Genomic DNA, 11245 nt, shown 5'->3' with positions numbered 1-11245 from the left:
ACGTGTTGTGCTTTGGCCTGGGCTGCCAAGCGTCTCCGCCAGTACATGATTCGACATACTACTTGTTTGATCTCTCATATGGATCCAATCAAGTACATCTTTGAGAAGCCTGCTTTAACTGGGAGAATTGCCCGTTGGCAGATGTTGTTATCAGAATATGACATTGAGTATCACGCACAGAAAGCCGTGAAAGGAAGCATTCTAGCTGAGCACCTGGCTCACCATCCACTCAATGGTCATGAATCAACCAGTTTTGACTTTCCGGACGAGGACGTCATGTACTTCAAGATGAAAGACTGCGACGAGCCACTACCAGACGAAGGACCTGAGATAGGATCCCAGTGGGGCTTAATCTTTGACGGAGCTGTCAATGCTTATGGACGAGGAATTGGGGCAATCATTGTTACACCTCAGGGTACCCATATTCCATTTACTGCCAGATTAACTTTCAAGTGCACAAACAATGAGGCCGAATATGAAGCTTGCATCATGGGTCTCGAAGAAGCCATGGATCTAAGAATCAAACACTTGGATGTATATGGAGATTCTGCTTTGGTCATCAATCAAATCAAAGGAGAATGGGAAACACGCCAACCAGGGCTAATTCCTTACAAAGACTACGCAAGAAGATTATTACCATTCTTCGACAGGGTAGATTTTCATCACATTCCTCGTGAAGAAAACAACTTGGCTGATGCATTAGCCACGCTCTCATCCATGATTAGGATAAATCATTGGAATGACATTCCTCGGATCGATGTTATGCGCCTGGATAGGCCGGCTCATGTTTTCACAGTAGAAGCAATCATCGACGACAAACCGTGGTATCACGACATCAAGAACTTTCTTCAAAAGCAAGAGTACCCTCTTGGGGCATCAAAGAAAGATAGAAAGACTTTGAGAAGGTTAGCTTGTAGATTCTTCCTGAATGAAGATGTTCTGTACAAGAGAAACTTCGACATGGTTCTGCTCAGATGCGTTGACAGAAAAGAAGCAGAAGTACTCATGAGAGAAATACATGAAGGTTCCTTTGGTACTCACACCAATGGACATACCATGACAAGGAAAATACTGAGAGCAGGATATTATTGGCTAACGATGGAGTCAGATTGCTACCAGTACGCAAAGAGGTGTCACAAATGTCAGATCTACGCCGATAGAATTCATGTGCCACCATCTCTTCTCAACATACTCTCTTCCCCTTGGCCTTTCTCCATGTGGGGAATCGACATGATTGGAATGATCGAGCCAAAAGCGTCCAACGGACATCGCTTCATCTTGGTAGCTATAGACTATTTCACCAAATGGGTTGAAGCAGCTTCATATGCAAACGTTACAAGACAAGTTGTCGTCAGGTTTATCAAGAATCACATCATCTGTCGCTACGGCATTCCTAGCAGGATAATCACTGACAATGGGTCAAATTTGAATAAAAAAATGATGAAGGAGCTTTGTGAAGAATTCAAGATTGAACATCACAACTCATCTCCTTACAGACCAAAGATGAATGGAGCTGTAGAAGCAGCTAACAAAAACATCAAGAAAATCATTCAGAAGATGGTCATTACTTACAAAGATTGGCATGAAATGCTCCCGTATGCTCTTCATGGTTACCGTACATCAGTACGTACTTCGACCGGAGCAACTCCTTTCTCCCTTGTATATGGCATGGAGGCAGTCCTACCAATAGAGGTTGAGATACCATCAATGAGAGTCTTGATGGAGGCAAAATTAACAGAAGCCGAGTGGTGTCAAAGCAGATTCGATGAATTGAACTTAATCGAAGAAAAGCGCATGACAGCTTTATGCCACAGACAGCTATATCAACAAAGAATGAAGAAAGCTTTCGACAAAAAGGTTCGACCTCGCACAATCAAAGAAGGCGACCTTGTACTAAAAAAGATTCAATCTTTTCTCACAGATTCGAGAGGGAAATGGACTCCCAATTATGACGGCCCCTACGTGGTCAAGAGAGCTTTCTCAGGAGGAGCCTTAATACTCACGACTATGGATGGAGAAGAATTCACCCGTCCTGTGAACGTCGACGCAGTCAAGAAATACTTCGCCTAAATAAACAAAAGAACAGCTTGCTAAGTTGAAAACTCGCAAAGAGCAGCTTAGGCAAAAAAGAGCGTCTCGGTGAATCGAAAACCCGAAAGGGCGATTCAGGCAAAAGTTAGAGACATAAAAAAAATAAATAATCAATCCCGGTAAACTTAAAACCCGAAAGGGGTAGTTTACGCAAAAGTTAGGGATATATGGCAAGTAACTGTGTTCAGGACAAACTTGATCATTCAAAAATCCATAGCGGAGTATTCATCAGCAGTAGGTCATCTTCTACAAAGCACGAATACAGCGCAACTCGGAGCGGAAGGGAAAGATAACGGTCGTCACATTTCATCGTAGCCCTTTTCCCGAAAAATTACCAATTTCCAACTTTGTAAATACTCCATGGAATCAAGCATTTGGCTGAGTACCATTCCATATATAATAATTTGAGCCTTGTGCTTTTCTTTGCAATCTAGTCTTATTGAGTTTCTTGAAATGCATTTTAAGTTTAAACAGTCATTTTCTTGAAACAATTGTTTTCATAAAATAAAATGAATTTACTTGCAAAAAATAAAGGTGAAATTTCTTTCTGAGGTTTACAAACAATAGGAAGAATGCAAACAGTTGTTCCGAGAACGGTTGAGACTCCGGGAATTAAAATTTCCCCATGAGGTCGCTTTGCGAACATCTCCCGATGATGGATCTTTACTTCAATCCATATTACTCACTTCGGACAGCGGACAACTGATAACCAGGTATTCCCAACAGAGTTCGAACTACAAGAAGAGGACATCTTCTGATCAACAAGAATTCAAGTCGCATCATAGGATTTTACATCCGCGACAATTTTATTCACATTCACTTTACATTTTATCATTGTCATAATATTCATGCATACATTACATCATAACTGCATAGTCGAGTCAGGCTTTGATCATGTGAATGCCCGAGTCATTACAGCATATACTCAAGATTCCCCTGCAAAGTTGCAAAAGGGTTTTTCTTCTTCATGAAGAAGGTTCATACACCCAAATTCCCCAAGCAAGTCAACAAATGGTAGTCTCCCTCAAAGAGATAATTTGTTCACTTTTGGAATTCCCCAACTGAGATTCTCCCGCAGAGCGACGCTCGACAATCTTCTTCAGATAAGATAGTCTGTCTCGCATTTTTGGAATTCCCTACAAGGCCGATAAGCGGTTTCTCTTCTCCGAGGAGTATGGATTCCTCGACATAATTAACAAGTGGTAGTTTTTCCTCCTGGAAAACAGTTTGGTATTTCCCCAGCAGGGTCAAGAGATGCCACTTTTCGTCAAAGAGAATCTCCCAGCAGATCGACAATTAATTCTCCAGCGGAGTCAGTGAATGGTAGTCTTCGTCCAGAAGATAGTCCAGATTCCCCAGCGGAGTCAGTGAATGGTAGTCTTCGTCCAGAAGATAGTCCAGATTCCCCAGCGGAGTCAGTGAATGGTAGTCTTCGTCCAGAAGATAGTTCAGATTCCCCAGCGGAGTCAGTGAATGATAGTCTTCGTCCAGAAGATAGTTCAGATTCCTCAACAAAGTCAGCAAATGGCAGTCTCTTTCAGCAGAAGACAGTTTGCTCACTTTCTTTCACGACAGGGTCGGCAAATGGCAGTCTCCTAGTAGAAGACAGTTTGTTCCCCTAGCAATTGGCAAATGGCAGCCTTTCCCCAAGGAAAGACGGTTTGTCTGTTAAATACTTAAGAGATCGACAAATGGCAGTTTCTTCAAACAGTTTGTCTGTTTCTGGGATGTTTAGTTCCCCACAGAGTCGATAAATGGCAGTTTTCCTCTTAGGAGAACAGTTTGTTGATTCCCCGGCATCAGTCAACGAATGTTGGTTTTTACCTCGAAAACAGTTCGTCCGCCTTCAAGCAAAGTCATTAGCCCCTCAAAAGAGCACGGAACCATGTGACGATCCTTCAAAGACGTCAAGTCAAAAGGGAAGATGGTGAAGTTTATTTATTTACCATCAAATGGCGTCTCATCTCCAAGTGCTGATGAGAAGTTTGATGAGGAAACAAACCTTTGAAGTTTCTTTATTACCATCAAATGGCGTCTCATCTCCAAGTGCTGATGAGAAGTTTGATGAGGAAACAAACCTTTGAAGTTTCTTTATTACCATCAAATGGCGTCTCATCTCCAAGTGCTGATGAGAAGTTTGATGAGGAAACAAACCTTTGAAGTTTCTTTATTACCATCAAATGGCGTCTTACCTCCAAGTGCTGGTAAGAAGTTTGATGAGGAAACAAACCCTTGAAGTTTCTTTTACCGTCAAATGGCGTCTCATCTCCAAGTGCTGATGAGAAGTTTGATGAGGAAACAAATCTTTGGAAATTTTCTCTTTATCTGAGAAATTGTCCAAACGCAACTAAGACCAGTTTCGAGATACAGACATCTGAAACAAGAGGAGGTTGCTTGCCTTTTTCTAAGTGTCAACGCTTAGTTAAAGAAGATGGATTGCACATCCTACACTGCCATCCCTTCGCTAGAGTCCACATCAAGTATTTCTACAGGAGTTTGTCTCCTCATCCCCGCCGAGTGCGACAACGGGATCAAAGTCATGCAAAGATTTTATCAATTACAACATCTCAGGAGCGCCCAAAATTCGGGCATTCCTCGATATTTAAGTCTCTTTTACGCAGGAGAGATCGAGATATCAATCTCTCTCCCTCCAGATAAAAGAAACTTAAATAGGGGCATCTGTCATACCCTAATTTTTGACCCCCCTGAGATGACATATCTTTAGGATTTTCATCAGGTCAAAGCAAGTACCCAGAGCAGTCACTTCTTCATCTGGCATTTAATCGAGGATGCTCAAAAACAAGAAAACTCAGGCAAAAGGATCAATCAATAGAAGGATTAGTCTCTAATACAATCATAAGACTCAAGAGCTTCATTATTTCACCTATGATTGATTAGACACCCAGTCATATGAGTACAGGTTTACTCAGGTCACCAGACTAGGGTTTTTTAGCCTATCAAGGACTAAAATCAGGGATCACCTTTGGGAAACCCTAAAAAGCCCCAGGGGATCATTCAAAGACATCAATCATCTTCAAATAGCTCATATGACAAGATCCACTGGACATCACACCTCAATTCAAAGTCTACAATCATTATTTTCATATGGTCCACAATTAGGGTTTTTGACCTAATTCACCAGGATGGTTGACTTTTAATCAGAGGCATGGATCCAAAACTCAAGACATGATTCAAGAACCTCTACTACGTCAATATAATCCATTTACATCATTCATTTGAGGAGAAGATCTTGATTCTACACAAAAGTCCAAATTTTCACTTTATCAAGAAAAAGTCAACTATATGGGTTCACCTTTGACTTTTAAGATTTTTGGTCAAACCATGACTTTCAAAGATCAATATCATCAATATATGGATATTAAAGTCATTTGACCAAAGAAATTCAAAGAGATTCACCAAGGAGCGAAAAGTCGGGAATTAGGGTTTTTGAGGGCACTGTGGGAACTCAAAATTTCACCTACACAACTCAAAAAACTTCCAACATGAAAGTTGTAGATCTTGCAAAATAAAACAACATCTTACAAAGGAACTTTTTTCAAAATATCAATCATTTAAGAGTTTTGGAAATTTTGGAGTTTTAGGTCATAAACACTTAGAAATTTTTCTAAGTGTTTTAACCTAGTTTTCTTCCAACTTTGGCCTCATTTTTCACAAATTTGCCAAAGGATTTTGAAGAAACTCCAAACTAATGATTTGAAATAGATGTTTAGGGCTTTCCAAATTGTGTTCAACCTTCTCCAAATTCATTTTGAGCTAAGAGTTATGCTTGTTCAAAGTTGGCCTCATGAAGTGAAATTATAGGTCATGCATCATTTTGGAACTTTGAAATTTTGTGCACATGACCTCAAATAAGGATGCTACACGACCCATAACACATCTGAAAACATACCATGCATTCATTTTCACCATGCCATGATAATTGAAGAAGATTCCTAAAACAAGAACATGTGATTATGTAATGATTACATTTGTGAATTTATGGCAAATTGATGAATCACCCAAGGAATCTTCTCACCAACCAATTAGAGCTCACTTTGCATCTGAAATGTTCCCCAAGATCAGATAGAATCAATGGATAGGGGAAGCTATCCCGAAAATGCATCATTGCATTTAGGATCTTTTCAAAATTTCTTCTTGGCTAAGAAACCAAACTTCTTTCATTAAGCAAGCTCACCACAGCCAATTGATCTGCATTCATTTGCCTATAAATAGGAGGGCATACTTCAGTAGAAAAACACACCAAAGCAACCATATTCCTTGCTTTCTCTTTCTCTTCTCATGCTTATTGTTTTTCAAAGTTCTTTGGCAAGAAGAATCGTTTTCTTCAAACCAGAGCTTATCTTTGGAAAGTAAGCATTCTAACATCTCAAGGGAGGTCATTTGAGGTGATCCAAGCACCTGGATCATTTCTGTAAGTGGAGGAACACCATTGTTGCTCTCACTTTGAAGCTGTTGCAGTTGAAGGTCCATAGTGCAATTCAGAAGGTTTCCAATCGAGCCAAGCATCCAGGCACGTTCCATAGGAGGTAGTGAAGCTGTTCAGATGGCTGCAGCTCATCTGTAACTCAAGAATCATCACTCTCCATGTTCACTTGAAGCTCAAATCGAGGGAGGTCCATAGAACAATTCAGAAGGATTGAGGTTACAACAAGCATTCAGTTAGCATCACTGAGTCCCAAGGAAGCTTTTGGGATCATTCATACAAGCCCAGTTGCTCTCTATCATCCTCACGACCTCCATTTTCAGAGGTAAGTTTCTGAACTCCACCTCTTTAATTTAAGCACTCTTTATGATATAGCTCGATTCTATCTTGTTCAGCATCATCAGAGGATTGAAAACCCTCTATCATCATTCATTTATTCATCTTGTTTGTCATTTAATTTCAAATTTAGGGTTCATGTGTTCTTAGAGTTCTCTGAGAAATTAGGTAGTTATAGCTAATATAAATAAATGTTAGTTACATATCTGAGTTCGTGAGGAAATTTAGAGCAAAAGTGATGTTTACATCATGCCATTTAGTTGAGAAACCAGAGAGTTAGAAATTTGAGAATTTGAGAGCTTGAGGAAGAAGACGACCATGGCTGTGGCGCGCAAAATTCAAATCCAAGGGCAGGGTTTATTTTATTTTGAGTAGTATGCGTTTTACAAACGAATTCATCGTTTGCCCTAGTGGCCTCACATACGCCCTTAGTCTCCTCATGCCTCAAGTCTGGGGTTCGAATCCCCCTCGCCCCAGACTTTTTGATTATTTTATTTTTCAATGATTTACCACTTGTTTTAAAACATAGCCAAATGGGTGTGTGTCATTGTCACTAAGCGCGCGTTGGCTCAGTGGTGTTGTTTTGGGCTGGTAACATAAAGGGCGTGGGTTCAAGCCTGGTTGGTGACAAAACCCTATTTTTTACCACTTTTTTCCATTTGATTTCTTCACAACTTCAACCAATTATTTAACCTATCAAATTAATTTATTTTCACTTCATTTTTCACACACTTGTCATTTAATATATCTATTTTGTGAATAATCAAAAAATCATAAAAAATATTATTTATTTCATGTATTTTAATTAGGTTTAAAATAGTATGTTTTTAAGTGTTTTCTTAAATACTTTAAATATATATTGTCATTTTATTTTAACCTATTTTGTGAAAAAGCTCATGATAAAACCCTATTTGTTTAAGTCCTAATTAGGCATAGATCTTTATTCTTTACCTTAATTAAGATGAATTTTGTCAATTTTCAAAGTTATTACCAGTCTCCGATTAAACGGATGATTAAGGTTTTCAAACAATAAAACCTTATACCATTTCAAATCATTTTCAAACTGCTTTTGTAACCAGTACTGTAAAGTACTGGGCCTCTAATAGAGTGTAAGTCCCAAACATCTTCTCTTCTTAGCTTGTTTTCAAAACTGTATTTTCAAAATCTTCTTTCTGTTTTCAAAACATTCTTCTGGTATTTGAAGGGCATTATTCCCGGTGAAACTCTTCAGATACCTATGTGACCTTTGTCCATCTTCACTTCTTCTGTTTTCAAAAACCCTTAACTGTTTATAATAAATATTCAATTGTTATCAACAAAACAACAAAAATATTGTTGAGGCTCTGTACATACTTCACCAAAGGCCTCCACTCCATCCAGGTTAGGCTTTACAAGCTTTCAATTTACAGTCTTTATTTAAATTACTTTCAAATATAAACTGTGCATATGTATTAGTTTAGAACTACGTTTGAGTGTAAACCCTAGGACAGTTAAACTATATATATATTATAGGAATATGACCTAGGATTGAGAATGTCTTCCTGGTGAAGGCTCTTTCCTAATTAGAGATCTGTAGTTCATACCCACAAGATGAATTATTCCCGGTGAAACATCTTGGCAAAAACCTTAGAATCCAAAAAAATAGGACACATCCACCCAAAGAGGAATTATTCCCGGTGAAACCTCTTACCCATTTGCTTAGAGCCAAAATAAGTTCAAAACTACATAGCTTTCTCTTGTGCTATAACAAGGACCCTCGATTAGCCTCCTCTTGGGCTTTGTACAAGGACCCACAGGCTTCTTAAAAGCATTTCCAGCTTCCTCTTGAGCTTGTATACAAGGACCCATCAGGTTTCTTATAAACATAGGAACAGGTCTTTATTCACCTCTTAACATACCCTGGTGAGTTTCTTCCATTTTAAACTAGACTTCAAACAAGCTAAGTTTGTCTCAATTTCACATTGAGTACACCTTTTGGAATGAGAGACATGGACAGTCTCTGTCACCCTTATCTTCATCAATCTTCCTTAGTAGAGTCTAGGATCTATGTGTGCTTATCCTCAAAGTGTCAGCCTTCATCTTGGGCTTTAAACAAGAAGTCTCCAATAGATAATCTTTCTGCCATTCATTTTAATCAAAATCCCTGGAAAGGGTTAGCCTCCGAAGTCAATTAATAAAAATCTGTTTAAAATGTCAAAATCCCTGGAAAGGGTTAGCCTCCAACATCAGTCTTTCAAAACCAAAGATTCATTCTCTTAGGAGATAATTTCCCCAAAAAAAGAGTCAAAACCCCTGGAAAGGGTCAGCCTCCAAAAACATGATAAAGTCAGTCTTTTAACAGACAAATTCACCAGCTGAGTCAAAATCCCTGGAAAGGGTTAGCTTCCAAAGAAAAATAGTCTTTTAATAAATAAAATCTCCTCAGTAGAGTCAAAACCAACAAAAACAGTTAGCCTCAACCTTGGGCTTCATACAAGGCACCAAACAATAAAACTCCCCTGTCAAGAATCAGCCTCAACCTTGGGCATTGTACAAGGCAGATAATAGAGTCTCCCCAGTGAGTTCTTCATCATTCAGTAGCCACAACCTTGGGCTTTGTACAAGGCAGATTAAACCATATGTTGTCAAAGATTCCTAACACCTAGGATCTTTTCCCCATAGAGTCATCCACACTCAATTTATTAAAGATTCAGCCACAACCTTGGGCTTTGTACAAGGCAGAAAATAATGTTTTTTTTCTAGCTAGAGTCAGCCTCAATTCTGGGCTTTGTACAGAACACCAAATAAAAATCCATCAAAATAAACACTCTCCAAATAGAGTCAGCCTCAATTCTGGGCTTTGTACAGAACACAAAAATACCCTGTAATTAATCCTCAATGGAGTCATCTCCCAGAGTCAATAATAATTAATAAATCAATCAAAAAGCCTCAAGCTTGGGCCTCATACAAGCCAGCTAAAGTCAAATCTTTTATACAGTAGATAGACATAGCTTATCTCTATAGAGAGATATTTTTACTATTCTACCACATTCAAACAAACAAACATTACACATTTCAATTTCAATCAAAGTCTCCCATTTAGGACTATGAAAGACATGCTCTGGCACATCCCCAGACTTGTACACTTTCCCTAATTTGGACGAGCATCTTTCTTTCATTCAAGAGATACTAGCATACTTGCAAACACACAAGTAAGGTCACTCTCTTAATGAAATGAATCCAGTTATTCTGTCACTCTTTCAAAAATGTTTGTGGTAGAATAGTACAAATACCTCTCTGTAAAGATGATTTCATGTCTCTTTATTGTAAACAGAGATTTAATTCAAAGCTTCAACCTTGAGCTTCAAGCAAGGCACCCAAAAAATAATTAATTTCCCTAGTTAGTTCCCCGAACTACATTAAGCTCTGACTTCCACTAGGGATATGTAGGCATGAGGTTCACAAGGAACCTCAGCGAGCTAATAAAATACCAAAAAATAGTCAGTTTGTCTGTTTGTCTGTCTTTTCAAATCAATTCAATTCCTTCTCCTAACACAAAGGAGAAACTTTCCCAATCTTTAGCAATAAACACAATCACAATGACACAGAGAAGGTTCCTGTAGAGTACTACAAATATGTAGGGTGTTTAAACACTTCCCTATGTATAACCGACCTCCCGGACTCCAGAATTTCTAGCCTAGGTGTAAATCCCCACACTTAGCAAACTCCTAGGGTTTAGTTGAGATCTTTTTTTCCCTTTCCTACTCGTAGGACAAATAAGAAAGTTCGTGTGATATCGTAGGAAGAACTGAAATAAAATTCATCCCGCCACGGGCGCATTCTCCTTCCAAATTTCGCGTGAAGGGTCTAGCGTGCCGTCCTCCCAAGTGAAACAGGGAGGTAAAAAAAACGACACCACACCCAGTGTTACACCTATCAGAGCATGACCCGACGCTAACTGACACGTTGAGTCATGAGCTAATCCTCACCGAGTCGAAGCCGCTATCCTCAATCTGAAAAATATAGTGTAAGGGTGAGTCTCATTCGCAATTAACAAATATTATTGCAATATAAATAACAATACATAAACAGTTATATTATTCACCCAACTCATCTGTATCCAGGTCGTCCATCATCATACAAACACATACCACCAGAAACAATACAAGAGAAATACATTCAATCATGTTATCAAATTCATGCATATGAATGCAACTGACTCTATGCATGTGGTACCAAACATCACCAGTGGAAATCATCCACCGATCGATCTATCATCATCCAGATACGGCCCTGCCAGCACAAATTCCATACAATGGGAATTCTTCCCTTCACTGAATCCTCTCATCATCTAGGATTCAGCCCTCATTAATGTCTATGAATGCATGCAAACAT

This window comes from Vicia villosa, unplaced genomic scaffold (assembly GCF_029867415.1).
Source record: "Vicia villosa cultivar HV-30 ecotype Madison, WI unplaced genomic scaffold, Vvil1.0 ctg.002823F_1_1, whole genome shotgun sequence".
NCBI lineage: Eukaryota > Viridiplantae > Streptophyta > Magnoliopsida > Fabales > Fabaceae > Vicia > Vicia villosa.
The sequence above is the reverse complement of the archived record's forward strand: the minus strand, read 5'-3'. Positions refer to the sequence as shown.